This window comes from Gavia stellata, chromosome 24 (genome assembly GCF_030936135.1).
Source record: "Gavia stellata isolate bGavSte3 chromosome 24, bGavSte3.hap2, whole genome shotgun sequence".
Taxonomy (NCBI): Eukaryota; Metazoa; Chordata; class Aves; order Gaviiformes; family Gaviidae; genus Gavia; species Gavia stellata.
Genome location: NC_082617.1, coordinates 3,134,006 through 3,150,107, shown reverse-complemented (window position 1 = coordinate 3,150,107; position 16,102 = coordinate 3,134,006). Strand labels below are relative to the sequence as shown.

The following is a 16,102-nucleotide window of genomic DNA, read 5'->3' as shown; positions in this document are numbered from 1 at the left end:
TGTCTTCACAAGGACATAAGAGGTAGGGTCTGTGGTTATTGCCCTGGGGCAGTGGAAAGAAGCCATCCAAGAGATTACCCATCTCCTTGGGGCGCACAGCAGCTGCTGGGAAGCCTCGCTCTGCTCTGGGCTCTCAGTCCCGCGGCCCTGCCCGTCCCCCCCCACCCCTCTCCTCTGACCAACATTTCAAGCACATTTATCTCGTGCAAAATCTAAGCAATAAAAGCACTTTTAAACACTTTCTTACCATTCAATCGTTTAGCACAGTGGATGCTTAGGACCACGACATCAAGAGATCCATGGCATAACCATGGTTGGGGCCAGCTTCAGCTGCTTTTGGTGCTTGTGGATGTTGTATTTTTGTACAGTTATACCTTGGATTAATTCCCACAGTAGCTCTCCGTGTGCCTCATGTCATGGGAAAGGTCGCAGCGCCATCATCCCTACAGAACGCTTATGGATTAATGCAGCACTGGCTGCACCAGGCAGGGACGCATGGCTAACACACCAGCAATCAACATATCTGGGTCCGACCTAGACACTTTCAGAGCAAAACACGAGAGCTCTGTAATTGCTCTGTAATTCACATCCTCCATGGACTGGGCACAAAAAGGAACAAACACAACTAACCAGTTATCAAGAGCAACGTTCTGATGATGCCAGATGCAAAGAAAAGCATCTCAGTCTCACTTTTCCAACGTAAATTATTGCCTGAAGAGCAACAAGGTAGAGAATAAGGTTCCTCTTGGAGACCAAAACAAACAAACCTTCCCCTATACTCGCAGTCTGGCCCAGCTTGATCTGCCTTTCTAGATCCTCTTTCTCTAACTGAAAAAGAAGGGAAGGAAAAAAAATGCTTACCAAGATGATTAAATAAAATGTTAGCTATTCCAGCTACCCACTGGCTCTGGGTTTGACGTCAGTACTGAATGCATTAACTATATTTGTCGCTCAAGATCTAAAAATATCTAAGGCATTAAAAAAAATAGGGCAGTGCTGGGAGAACTGCAGGTCCTTAAGAGGCACAAAGACCCTCCAAGCCTTCGTGGGGTTCACTGTGCCCCAGTAGCTGCCCATGTTATTGCACAGCCCATAGGATCAGGATGCTACAGAAAAGCTACTGCTGATGAAGAGCCGAAGGGAAGGAAATGGGATGCTGCTACGCGTCTGCCATTAAAACTGTTGAATTGCCAAGAATGCCCAAGGTGTTTGAAGCATTTTCCCTCTTACCCAGCTTCCCAAACTGATGAACAATGTCGCTGGTACATTGGAACTAATAATCCGTATTTTTAGGGGTAACTGGAGGAAAGAAAATTCTCTTTAAATGATGTAACAGAACTGTGTGTTGAGTTTGGGAGCCAGCCTTGTTCTTTTCCAGTCCCCTCCAATGTTTTTCTTCTTTCAGCAAGCTCAGTCTGCTTTCAAAGGATACTATAGACACTATAGGTGCCGTTTCAAAAAGAAAGCAGTCAAAGCAGAGCAAACACTAGAGTAAAGCCTAAAGAAGCTATTTACTTTTGTTCCTTGTCAGAGAGAGCACCTGGCGAGTCAAATACCCTTCACCCCCTCTTCACAGTTTGCTAAGTCAGGCTGCTACTTAAACAAAGAATTCCTGTAGGGGTTGTTGCAGGGTAGTAAATATCTATGCAGGGAAATCAGCTGCAGAGAGTCTGTGCTGTTGCAAGTTGCTCCAGGGCAGATGCAATAGAACAAAGAAAAAGGGCCAGAAAACTTTGGCTACAAGACAAAGCCGAGAGGAAATAAGTCTGGGTTTTGTTTAAAATTATGGAAAACAAAGCAATCTAATCGACAACTTTCATTTTTGCTGTTACTATTTGTGCAGGCCCTGATCCAACGAAGCCTGTAAGCATGCATTTAACCACAGGAATAAATCCCGCTGGCTTATGCATGTTATTAATGTTTCACTGATTAGGGACGGAGTCAAGGATGTGCTTTGGACTTGTTACAGAGACCGTGCTTGGTGCACAGTGAGTTGCGATAAAGAGGAGCTGGGGTTACCTGAAGTCCCTTCCTGTTGCTGTTTCTGTGGCGCCTGAGGAGGGTTTGCATCGCTACTATTTTACAACAGGTTTACTTCTTACTCTGCCAGAATTTGCATAGGAAAAGTAGTGGCAGGAAACAAAAACCCAAGCATTTGACCCCTGCACTTGGAGGGATCATTATAGTAGTCTTGCTGGATACTAAAAGAACACACAAACACAGTGATTCTGCAAACTCTCATAGCCAAAGTCCTGGTAATACAGCAAAGGACGGCAAGGAGCAGCTGATCTGTGCACATGGACACCATGGGGAAATTTCTTCCCCCATGGGGCTGGAAAAGGCACAGAGACTTTGGAGATTTTCCCCTCCACGGAACCGCTGCTGGCTCTGCAGCCTGAGTCACAGGGGTTTGTGCATCTACAGCCAGAGGTTCTAGGTACAGGCTCCAGGGAGAAGTAAATCAGATGTGTTATTAAGCACACATACCTGATGAATGACACAAAGCAGACACCAGCGAGTCAAAATCAATTTCCTGGCTCTGTAAGCTAGCACGCAGTTCATGCAATGAGAAACACACCACCCATCTCCGGCCCTTGTATTACAACCCTTCAAATTTTGCCCAGGGGAATACAAGCCCCCGTTGCTTCAAATGTGGTGTGGTGTACACACAGGCAAAACCCAACGGGTTGTCCCTGGGACACAAGATGCCCTCCCACAATATAGTTTCTCCAGCATATCAGACACAAGCCAGTCAAGGAGCAGAAACATCACAGGTCTTAAATGACTTATTAGTCTGCGGTAATAGAGAACAAACATAATTGGGTCGAAATGCCAACAGCAACAAGATGGAGAGCGAAATCTAGTTCCACAAAAACATGGATGAGTCAAGGTTGCAAACCATCTAACCTGGAAAGCTTTAATGGAAGGATAGATGGATAAAAGACATTTATATCACCATCGGGAATATTTAATTTTGTAACAGCAACTGCAAGCCTGCAAACTTCTGAATCCCCTAACCTGAGCCCTAGTAGAGCTGTGGTTACCTCCCCCAGCAGAACTGCAGCTCGTTCACCTCCTTCTGACACTTCTCCTTGTCTATTGGACAGACGTTAATCTCAACACAATCTGTTGAGGGCTATGGAAGGAATTTCTCACTAAGAAAGGTTAATAAACAAAGAAGTCCTGCAGTAACAATACAACCACTGTGTGAAAACTTAATTGGATCAGCAATACATCAAATATGCCAACACAGGGACAAACCTACAAAATGATAGTTTAATCTTGGCCCTAGGTCATGGTTTCAATGAGTGCCTTGCAACAGAGACTGCTTTTAACTGTGCTGAGAAGTAGGTTACAATATGTTGGAAATAAAAGCTGTTGGTAGCTGTCTCTTTTTTTTTTTTAAAGCAAAAAGTTATTTCTTTAGAGATTTAAACAACCCAGACAAATATCAACTGTAATCTTCTTCAAAACAAGGCATTTTAGGGAAGAAAGGCTTTTTTAAAAACAAAAACGATACTTATTCAGTGTCAGTCTGTTTGCAGATTAGACTGATGAGTACAGGAATAAATCCACCAAACCAGGGAGAGCAGAGAGAAGCTGTTGAGATCACCCACCTAAAATCTCCATCATTTTCCCATGAGGTAATGGGGGACACTCAACGCACAAAGTCCAACATTAAAAATCTTACATTTTCAAAACAATTGTGACTTAGTTGATTTTTCTTGGAAATGTCACAGTGAACCAACGTACTCCAGGAAAGCTGTCAGCATTGTCCAGTGAAGCTGCACTAGCATTTAACTTAAGAGTAAAATTTCCATCCTCAGCTCTCATTTGACGTGAGCAGCCCCTGTGTTACTCAATTTACAGCATTACTTACAAGAACCCAAGCTCACTTTGAAGCATAATAGATTATCCTCATCAAAGCAACTAATTTCAACAAAGAGGAGCAAGCTGCTAAAAAATGTTTCTGGGTGTCTTGACTGTAATTAGGAAGATTTTAAAAATAAAGAGGAGCTGACACAGACAACCTGATGACGTACCATGGCCACACCTGCTTTAGTTAAATAGATACTACGCTGTATTTAATAAAAGGGCCAAAGTTATATAGCCATCTCAAGCAAAGGACATTTGAAAAGCAACTGCAGGAGAAAAGAAGTACAGAAAATGTCATTCCCATTCTGAATGTATGGAGAAGTATAAATTTCGTAGTGACTAGGAGGGAGTCTTTTTTTTTTTTTTTTTTTGCTATTTCTGTGGTTTACTCCATATCTGGGAAGCAAATCCATTTTGATGTGGTATTAGCAAAATGGCAGCTTCCCCTGGGAGAAACCATTCACAGTTACAAATACCAGAGAGGTGGCATTTCTCATCAAAACACTCCTCTGAGAGTTGAGAATAGGAATAAGGAGTTGCAGTAGGAAGAAGCCAGTGAAATCTTGTGCATCAAGTGCACTCAGTGGGCCAGACGCTGTTCCCAGATATGCTTGTGCAGAATGGGCACAGCTCCCTGAAGACTAGGGTAAATCTTTAATCACGGGGATAGATACTCAAGGGCCAGAAGCGTGGTATAAGCATGACCTCTGCATGGGCATATACCCATGCACAGCATGGCTTAAATATTTTCATTGTCTCAAGGCATCATGAAATGCGGGCTGGAACCCAATTCACAGCCTTACACACCAGAAGACCACCCCACGTCCGTCAGAGCCTCTGTCTGTCCATGCCTCAGGTCCTGCAGCAACACCAGTTTGGCTCTCTCTCCTACCAGCCTGGCCCCATTCAGAAACACCAGATTGTTTTCTACCTGCTGGAGGGACGTCAGCAAGACCCCAGTGCACAAGGGTTTGTTAAAGCTGCAAAAGGTCAGGAGTTTGGAAAGCCGGAAGGTGCTCCTACTTTGGGGCAGAGTTGGGTATGGTACTACTGAGACTGCAGTGCTACAAGCACCCGATGCTGCTGTGAGCAGACAGACGGATGCCACCATCCCTGATGCTTTCTGCCTGGCGCACACACATACTCTGTCCCAAAGGGGATGATGCCATTGTCCCACAGATTCCCTCTGTTGTGCAGCTCTTCGTTATTGAACCCTCTCAAAAGGCTTGTCCAGACTCATTCCTAAGCTCACCCTCATTAGTTCGCTGTGGTTCAGAGCAAACCCCACCTGGACATGGCAAGGTCCCATTGGAAACCCACCCCGCGCAGCCCACAGCAGGGTTGCTTCCACACGTGGACCATCAGGGCTGGGGCATTTCACCCACTAGCCCCACGGCTGCCTCTTCTGCACAAACACTAGCCCGTGCTCCCCCATCCCATCCTGCCCTGGGAGGGTTTGCCCAGCACACTCCTCTTAGGGGACAGACCTTTAAAGACATACAGGGCGCAAATTCCTGAAGTCCAGCTGCCTATTAAGCAACATGGTCCAAACACAACCAACACTGGAAAGAGGAGACAGAGCAGGAGCCACAGGCTGTGTGCAGAAGGGAAAGTGAGGTGGGAAGTGCCTGGTCCTGGCTGTGATTTAAGGCCAAGTCAGGGAGAACCAGAGTCGATGAGGATTTTCTCCCATGTGGGGTGTTATGTGCCCCAACACTGCTGAGCACAACTAGCCCCTCTCTGCATCACACACCCCTTCCCCTGTGGCATGTCCCCTGCATCCTCAGACTAAGGAGAGGTGATCCAGTTCCCTCCAGGGACAGCACTGCCCTCTCTTTTGTCTCTGCACCAGTGGATATGCCCCCACCAACACACACACTCCTGCCTGACCCCCTCCCTTCCCCGGTCCATGGCCATTGCAGGACTGTTACCACTCCACTCTTCCCACCACCTCCCTGCTCCCAGCCATGACAGCACTCATCCTCCCTCTTCCATCTTTCAGCCTGAATTATTCATCGATGCCAGCAGTGGTGCAGAAGTACAGACAGAGGAGAAACCCGGTGCAGAGACACTTTGGGAAGCTGTCATCCCCGCTCCTGGCTGCGCAGCCACTGCCAGTCCCCCAGGCCTGGGCTCCATCCACTGTAACGAGCTCCAGAGGCCACTGCAGCATTCAGCCCCCAGGCACCAGCCCCAGGAGGAAAGGAAACAGCACGAGAGCAGCTCTCTAATGGTGCAGCACACAGGCAGTGATCAAAAACTCCTGCTGAATATGGAGGAGAGGAGATATATGCTGGCACATAAAACATAAATGCTGTCACGCATCAATATTGATGTTTCCTTGCTCCCACAGACCCAGACCAAGGATAATTACATGCAATTTTTATGCTGCCTTCGACATACTTCAGTCTCTGAACATCAAAGCACTGGTAGGTAATGCTACAAGTTGCCAGGAGTAGCGTGGATCAAAATGGAGCTTGTGGAGAGAAGCGACGGGCGGCAAGGTCGGTAATTGCAGCAGCCTTTCAACGCTGCAGATGCTGCCTGTGGTTACAAAGGGAATAAAGTAGGTGATCACAGGCCGGACCCAATTATTTGCCGTGTACAACCCCAGCGCCCTTGTTGAAGCCTGGAAGGGCAGGGCAAGCTGGCTGCGCAGCTGGTGGGATATCAGCAAAGTTGTGCGTGGCTCTGGAGCTAAGCAGAGGGAAATACCTTCAGAAAACACCAAAGTGACAGGCATAAGGAGCAGGATGCCTGATCTGGCATGGAGGGGTTAACAGCAGGATGAGCTGGAGGCCAGATCCCTTCTCAGCCTCCCATCCCCAGCACGGGGAAGCAGGTTGCTGCAGGGCCTCCGGGGAGCCCCGCTGAAAGCTTTTACCGGGCTGGCACGTTTCCACACCACCTCCATCCTGGAGAGAGGCACACCCCCATCTTCAGACCGTAAATGCCTCTAAATCAGATGCTGAGAAGCATTTTCCACAGCCTTGGGAGGCAAAAGTAGACTCTTGTCAACACTGCTGATAAACAAGCCCTTGCTTTCTTCAGGCCATAAGAGCATCTTCACCTGTGGCTGCGTAAAAGCAGGGATCACGCGCAACACCGCTCTGACACACCACGTCCAGCTCCGTGCTGCTAACTTTATCACACGACAGCTTTTCAGGGAGCACTGAGGGATGTAATCAAGCACAGCTTGGACTGACTGCCCCCTCCAACTGCTTCTGCTGGCCCCTCTCTTCCTTTTAAGACAAGGCAGATTCGCAACCAGTGACATCCAAATGTCTCCATCCCGGAGACATGGCTATAAGCTGCATCCGTAGTTGCAGCACGCGGTGAAACTGAACGCACAATTTAACATTTTTTCTTGAATGACAGTTTTAATGAAAGACATTTTAGCGCTTAGAAAATCAGCATAAATGATCAGTTGCTAATCTTATTCTCCCAGTAACTCTGGGAAGTCAAAAATAGACTAGGCAGAATAAACTGGGGGCTGAAAACGGAGGTGGGGATGGAAGTGGGGGTGTGTTTTGCTCCTCTTTCTGCGAAATCACATAGCAATTGCCACCAATTAAAAAACCCACTTTTTTTAAAAAAAGGCACAATTTGCTGTGCCACCAGTGTTGTGCAATAGTCAAGGCTGTCTCTGGGCTCAGCAGAGGGAACTGGATAAGCCACTTTTTGTGCACTTCCCCAGTCTCTAACCTTTTACACCCCTAGCACAGCTTGCAGACCCTGTACATCCCTGCCATCATACATAACTGATCACACAGCGAGGACAACACAGCCTTTATTACAACCTGGGAGACCACCGGTGCTCAGGAGCCGTAGCTCTGGAAATCTTTGGACCAGAAACTTTGCAGGACAGGAACGGTTAGGAACAGGGACAGATGAGTGGGTGACACAGATTTTCTACCTCTAAGTAAACACAAAGCCACGAGATCCCCAGTTCAAGACAAATACCAAGAGGACACCTTTGTGTTCACTGGACAGAGCTTTTGAGTGCACACGTAAGCACAAGGGTTACAGCACTGTGCTCTGTTCATTAATGCTTCAGGCTAAAGACCAGTTATGGTGCTCACTTCTTTGGCCCCAGACAGCACAGGGGAACATGGCAGGTACAGAACGAAGAGCTGTGCCAAGCCCCGGTGGGAACCAGTTCACTTCAGGAGCCCAGGGCACTGCTCTGGTCCAGGCTGATACAGCAGGTGACATTCCTCACTCTCCAGGGTCGACAAGGCACCCTTTGCTTTGACTTCACTCTTTCCATCTCTCCTGTTCTACTCAAAATCTTTTGCTCTGAACCACAGCGAACTAATGAGGGTGAGCTTAGGAATGAGTCTGGACAAGCCTTTTGAGAGGGTTCAATCCCATGGCCACTGTTACATGCCCTTCTTGTTTTTGCATGTCCTTGTATAGCCAGCAAGTTATTAGTTTTGGAGCCTATACTTCTGGCAAAGTAGTTGGAGTCTCAGCACATCTCTGCATTTCAGATATATAACTAACAGAGCTTTTGGAGATATTATATTTCTTGTTTTCTGTGTAATTCAGATATCAGTTCCGGAAATATAACAGGCTCTTTTTTTCCTTTTTATATCACTTGCTTAGAGGCTTTTTAAAATTTTAATGGTACCTGAGCCACCAGTTATCTGCAGCCAACAGAACAGAGAAGAAATACAGCCCATCTGCCAGAAGGTCCTGGGATATATAAACGTGCTGCTCCTATAGCTACTTTATTTCCACGTGCAGCAAACAGGAAAACTGGGACAACTAGGGCTGGATGACCCTAGATCACCAAGTTATCATTACACATGCAGCTATAGCATAAATCAAGAAGTACCAGACATGGTTCTGAGCCTGCTCCCCCTTGTCCAACACGCACTCCTGAATTATGGGGGACTTGAGGCTGGCTCAAGTAAAAATCTGGTTCTATGAGGAAATACAGCTCTTGTTTGGTTTAACCTGGGCGACAAGGTCTTTAATAGTGAAGTCTCAAACTCAGCCACCTTCTTCAGCAGGCAGGCCTGGCACTTCTGCTGTCTTCCCTGTATCACGTAGCATGCAGCTTTCGTGGCCCACCCTCATTAAGGAAAACAGCAGAGCTTTTGTTCTCTTTCCAAAGGGGCTTCATAAGCTTTATCTATCAAATGAATAGTCATATCTGTGTCTCTATGGGAAAAAAACAAGCAGTTTCAATCAAAGTAATGCTACAGCATGGGAACAGCAGCCTGAAGTTCAGATACCAGCCACCTTCCAACAACGCAACATTCAACACCACAACAGCCCTAGCAAACTCAACTTGGCCGACGCTCCACCACACCTCATACAAACACTGAGTTTTACATACAAAAGTCGCATACCTAGCCCCAAGAAACCCGCATTCTCAAGAGACACAGCAGTCAAAGACCTAGACCAGACATGTGTTGTTACCTTCTTTTCGCAGAGAGGAAGAATTCAGGAGCAAGCACATCTTCAGCCCCAAAGGTGATGCCAGAGCCCAGATCTCAGCTCAGCTGCCTTCTGCACCCAAGCCTCAGCCAGCACCAACCTCTCTCTTTGGCACCAGGGAAGAGGCTGGTCATCCTCTGCCTTTTTAAACCTTTCCCTCACTCACCTGGTCCCAGGACTACAATTAGGGTTTGAGTCACACAAGAAAGGTCAGCTCCAGGCTATTACCCACCTGGGAGCTGGGCTGAAGGTGGCTCAGGGACTTCAAACAAAACCTCTCCTGCTAAACCAAATGATGTTTCATTTTTCTCATCTGTGCTCCCAATAGTCTCAAGCATTTACCTAATAAAGGGGATCTTTCACCCCAGGGAAATGGGGCAGGTGCTACATTGATAAAATAAATTCTTCTCTGAAGCCATTTCTGCATTTGGAGTCTGCTCGTTGAGCTGAGAGAAAGTGTGTTACAGCACCACAGGGGCCAAGTTTTCGGGACAAATATATCACTTGGGTTTCACAGGAGGCTAAACAGAAAGTGTGGCCAGGGCAGCAGCATCCCATGGGTGGTGGAACCCTGGGAATGGCTCAGTGCCTGAACGGAGGCAGTGTGTTCCTGCTCCGGAAACACTTTTAGCTCCTCTGTGCTACCCTGCTGTGAAGTCCTACTTCAGTTCTGAATCCAAAAGTCTCCCAGAGTCTGAAGATAAAGTTTCTTTGCCTCTCAGAATCCACCTTCCAAGCCCTATGAAATGAGCTGTCAGCGTATCACAAGCAAAGACCTTTGTTTGGCCCATGGAGTCCGTTTCCAGTGGTAGCCCATAACTGCTTGTCGGAAAAAACACCATCAACCCACATTGCATTAATCAGTACTATTCACAAAAGAAAAAAAATTTCTTCCTGATCCCTTCGGGTAATTATATTTTGCCCTGAAGCATGAGATTTTATTATGTTTAGTCCCATTTTATTTAGAGCCTGAAGAGAGACGATGAAGTCTTAGATAGGAGTGATAAAAGGAGATGATGTTCAAGCCCAGCCTTTTGCAAGTCAGCATCTGACCTAAGTTAAAATCATTCAAGCACAATAGAGGAAAAAAAAGTCCTTCAGGTTCTAATCTATTTGAAGAGGACAGAAATGCTGGTTGAATCATGAACTCTGGGGAATATGAATGCCTCCTGAAGGAAAGAGGGCTTTCTTGTCAATGTTCTTTAAAAAGAAAAGAATGTTTCATGTGGGTGTGTGCTGTTGTTTTTTTCCACTGTAGAGCAAGTGTCCCATCTTATTTCTCAAATGGTCTTTTCTTTGTTGATGCCTCATCTATTAATAATCCTTCAGTGGAAGGGGAAAAGAAAAAGCAAGCTTCTGTCAGACATACAAGCTGTTAGTCTGAGATGGACAAAAATAAACCAAAGCAGCACAATTAGCTGCAGCACAGGTCAGTTGTCTGTAGTTGCTTGGTGGCTATAACTGTAACCTTACTAAATTTTCCTTATAAAACATGGAGTTGGACAGCGTGCTGGATCCATAAGTGTCCTGGAGACTTGGAGTAAATTTAGAAGGCTTCCTGAACTGTCCAACCCCACCCTCTACATCAATATCCTCTCTTTGGGTCCAAGAAAACATTTTGTTCTTAAAAACATAGAACAAGATCCCGAACTCCCTATGGAGTCAGGACATTCAGGGAGCTTCCTCAGGTCCAAGTGCTGCTTAGAGGTGTGCTGCGGTTTTTCCATAACATTCATTGCAAGTGGGCTCTGAGCCCTTCAGAAACAGCGGTGATTTTCCCCAAATCTCTTCTCCAGTCTGGGGCAGGGTTACCTCCTCCCTTCCACAGACAGGGTCCCTGGCTGCCAAAGCTGGCCAAGGAGTTGAGGGGTTGATCACAGGTGGTGGGAGCTGAGCCCACGGTTTGCTGATGCTCCACCCTCAGTCACCTCAGCTGTGGGAGGTGGGCAGCATCTTCAGGGGGAGCCTGGAATGAGCTTGAATTTGCAACTTACTAAGTGAAATCTTCATTTGTTTTCACAGGTCTTCTCTAAACTGCGGCCCTTTGAGAAGGAACAGAATTTGCTGGAAACGTCAGCCCAGAGCTTTGGTGGTGGGTATGTTAAAATGCCACTGGTGAGATCAGTCATACTTCTGAGAGGTGTGAAGCATATCAGGGAAGCAGCCAACTACCTGCGTCACATTGCAGGAGACTTGATGGTGCCACCACATTTCCTGTAAAGGCACAGATGCCGTCTGAGCCCACAACAGACCTGCTTTCTTGCCTGCTCACACAGCAACTATGGGAAGAGTCAGCATTACTGAGACTCCAAGACACTTCTCAAGATGGCAGCCCTCGAAGCAGGCTTTAGCCTGGGGACACGGAGTGAGACATAAGAAGTGAGACACTTGGGTCACAACCACCCCATGCAACGCTACAGGCTTGGGGACAGGTGGCTGGAAAGCTGCCCTGCGGAAAAGGACCTGGGGGTGTTGGTCAACAGCCGGCTGAATATGAGCCAGCAGTGTGACCAGGTGGCCAAGAAGGCCAACAGCACCCTGGCTAGTGTCAGAAACAGTGTGCCCAGCAGGAGTAGGGCAGTGATCTTCCCCCTGTACTTGGCGCTGGTGAGGCCGCACTTCGAATGCTGTGTTCAGTTTTGGGCCCCTCACTACAAGAAGGACATTGAGGTGCTGGAGCGTGTCCAGAGAAGGGCGACGGAGCTGGTGAGGGGTCTGGAGCACAAGTCTGATGAGGAGCGGCTGAGGGAGCTGGGGTTGTTCAGTCTGGAGAAGAGGAGGCTGAGCGGAGACCTCATCGCTCTCCACAACTACCTGAAAGGAGGTTGCAGAGAGGTGGGTGTTGGTCTCTTCTCCCAAGTGACAGGACAAGAGGAAATGGCCTCAAGTTGCGCCAGGGGAGGTTTAGGTTGGATATTAGGAAAAAATTCTTCACCGAAAGGGTTGTCAGACACTGGAACAGGCTGCCCAGGGAGGTGGTGGATTCACCATCCCTGGAAGTATTTAAAAGACGTGTGGATGAGGCACTTAGGGACATGGTTTAGTGGTGGACTTGGCAGGGTTAGGTTTATGGTTGGACTTGATGATCTTAAAGGTCTTTTCCAACCTAAATGCTTCTGTGATTCTATGAATGAGAAAGACGTGAGCTGAGAGTCCAATGATCACCAGGACAAAGTGAGGTGGTTCTCAAGATATTATCACTTTACAAGGTCTCAGCTGCATTGCCAGCTCCATGATGCACTGCAGGTTTCCTGGATCCCAGGGTGCAGCCCCAGCATTTGGGACTGCCTGTCCTCTTTTTCCTGCTGGACAGGAGTATTCCTGCTCAGAGCAAAACCATGATCATCAGCATCACTCTTTGCCATGAGCTCTGCTGCAATCTTCCCAGTCTTCCTCTTCCCCCCAGGTTACCCACCTGCAGGAAATTATATTAAATCATTAAAATAACTGTCTGTACTTTTCAGGTCCTTTCGAAGGTCACAGTCTGGCTTGCTGGGTTGGGGGGGTTCTGTTTTTCTCCCCAAATCTATTTGCCTTCCTCTTGCAGCAAACATGCCACCATGACTCGGGTAGGTGAGCCTCAGTAAACATGTCATGTTGTCTGGCAGGAAAAAAACACTGCACACAGCAAAAGGGAGAGACTGCTCCTGTCACAGCAACAGTGCTGGGGCAAAGGCAAGTTTGGAACCATATTTTCTTTGGAGAAGGCTAAAGAGAACACCTCCATTCCCAAATAGCACCACAGTCAAATCTAAGCTGCTGCAAAACCCGTTGCAGCACTTGGTGCACCAAGCAGTGTGACCAAACCACCTTCTCTGGGGTATGAGTGAAGGACATGGTCCCTGGGGATCTCTGTGACTGGCAGTTTCTGGGGATGGATGAGCTGTAGCCCTCTGAGCCAACATAAGGGAAGGTGTCCAGCAAGCAGCCTGCACTGGGTCTGCACCAACCCCAAGGGCAGCAAGAAAGTGATCCCCATCATCCGCCTTGCACATGGGAAGACATTCATCACCTTCCCTTGCCAGTACGCAAAGCCTTCAGGCCATGTCAGAAAAAAATGCATGTGGGCCTAATCCCAAAGACCTTCTAGGTGGAGCAGGGATGGGAACTGCAGCAGCTCCTTCATGGAGGGAAAGGGCATGAATTACTCACCTGGAGTCAACACAGATCTAACCAGCCTGAACATCCCTAGCACAGCCCCTTTCCCACTGCTTCCAACACCCTTCTCTCACACATTTTTCCTCCCACATCATTCACAGTATTTCAGCCTTCACCAAGCCAGAGCTGGCGGTCCCTGAGCTTTCTGCGCCAGGGAGCACAGAGGAAGAACGTGAGAATGCACATTTCCATGTGCTTCCCCAGCCTTCCAGCTTAGGGTGTCAAACAGCAGCAATAAACAATGAAAACATTCTTTTACGAGGTAATGCCAGCTATTGCCAAAGCCAGCGTGAAATACGTTCTACCTAGAACCATTTAATTTCAGTGGTACGAACCCTCGGCTTGTTGCCAAGATATAGAGCCCAGGCTGCGGTATATTAGCATAGGCTGCCTTATCTGCAGGGAAATAAACTCAGACCTGCTGAAAACAGTTGAGTGGAATATCACCATAGAAACTAGGCAAGGAAATGGGTGAAGTGTCTCTCCCCAGCTAATTTCAACATGACAGCAATCAGAGAGACCAACCACTTTGGACCGAGGTGGGGTAGGCGAGAAGGATGCCTGGAGCAGCGCCAGCCCGAGAGCAGATGTGTGCCGGTGGGGAGATCCCCCACCCGCCCCCTGGGCTTTATTTTTAGCTGCAGGCAGGCTTCCTCCCCAGCCGCCCACCACCCCTCTGCGACGCAGCATCCCCCATGATGCTGCCGTTGTGCCGCGCTGCCTGGTCCTGCACACCTCCGCCACGCACGCATGCACCCACCGCAGTTGCAGAGCACGCAGCAGGGACGAAGCACCCTTTTCTTTTTCATCTGCACATTTGAATAGCAGAGAAGAAAGGGAATGGTCTGGGAGCAGATCACAGACGCCCCAACCTTCTACCTACAGCACAAGTTTAAATCCATCCCCAGCCTGGAGACAATCTTGTATGCAACAAGGCCTTTTCTGGAGAGAGAGATGCCTCAGAGAACCCATCTTCGACTGCAGCCTGGACCAAATGCTTTGGAGAAAAGGCAGGAAACCCCAGAGTGTTTCCCACTCACCTCCTTCCCTCCCTTCCATTCTTGCAGGTGCCAGGAAACACAACCATGACGCCATGTCTTTAATGCAGCACCAGCAATGCTGAACTGTCCTGAGATGTCATGTACGCAGGTCCTCAGCCTTGATAACATCTAACGACTAAGTTCCCCAGCTTGTGTCCTCTGCAAAAACTACAAACATCATGCTTCCTTGCATGTGTTTTTTTATTATTACTGTTTTCAGTAGTTACATGCAATTTCTACTTGTGCTTCATAAGTAAGAAAAGGAGACGCTGATTCACTGGCCTATCGTTTCTTATTTTTTACATCTCTCATGCCCCCATTTAGTCACCTCTTTACATTAAATGACCCTAGACTTTTCATTAGCATTGCTTTAGTTCCACTGTTTTTCATCTTGACAACTCCTATTTCTACTCCATATACTCCATTAGCTGCAAGGATCAGAGAGTAACTCAGGAAAGGGTCTTTTGCTGATATTATGACACACTTTTTTTTTTTACCCCACTGTGATCCTAACGTGTTTATTACTATTTTCACTATTGCCATGCATTGAGTAGATTTTCCACTCACTCTCCACAACGTCACCCAGACCTACCTCACCCCCTCCTCCCCAAAGCTACCACTCACTTAGGGTGCAGTTATCATACCAGAAGCTCCAATTATCCCTTCCATGGTGTAAGCTGTCTTTCTGTAGCTGTCAGCACTGACTTCCACCCGCTATCATCCTGCCCATCCTGCTAGCTTGGTCCCCGCCTCCTGAAATCCTTCAGTCTTGGCTAATCTCACTAATTACATGAGACTTTGACCCTTGCATCTTCACAACCCACTTTTCTGGACCATTAACAAATACATTATACATCAGTGCTAAAACAGATGCTGCTAGTGTTTCCTGCTAGCGGAGATGCAACAATTACAGTCTTACATGCAAGCTTAATTTCTTCTGAATCCCATTCCCAAAATATAGATGTGTAGCTATTGTACTGGAGGAAGTAGCTATATTGTCTGGCAAACCAGAGATTAATGACTGACCTACATGTTGAAATTGAGCCTCTAATTGGTTTCAGATCCAATTCATATTTGTATAGGACCTAATACAATGTAGTCCTGGATCATCTATGGGCTCTTTGCAAACTTAGATAAATAGGTTAATAAAATGAAATGGTATGTAAGAATGTCTTAAATTAAAATATTTTGGACATGATGATAGGAAGCTAAGATTATCCATGACTGAGCCCTGCTTCTGTTGAAAAACTGTAACAAGAAATTCACTTAAACTAAAAGCAGTTCTTTTCAGATGCTTTGAATTTAGGAACACCGGAAGAAAGTGCTTCAGTTCAAAGATATCTGTATGTTTTCAGGGGTGGTGGGTGGAGCAGTATTGTATGTAAGCATATAGATACATATGTGTAAAATCATATATAAAAACATACTTTTCCACCTCAACAGCTCTAGAAACGGCTCCTTTTTGGAAGACCCAATGTGAAATGCAAGAAGCCCTTGGTCCTGAATGGGGTATACAGCTGACTAAACCCTGAAAAAAGAACCACTGAAAAAAATTCTCAACAAGATTTTAGGTTAATCCT

General features: G+C 47.0%; 1 protein-coding gene across 1 annotated transcript in view; it reads right to left on the bottom strand.

Moving 5' to 3' along the window:
* The window catches only part of CACNA1B (calcium voltage-gated channel subunit alpha1 B), a 302,202-nt gene that overhangs the window by 250,134 nt on the left and 35,966 nt on the right, over positions 1-16,102 (bottom strand). The window lies entirely within an intron of this gene.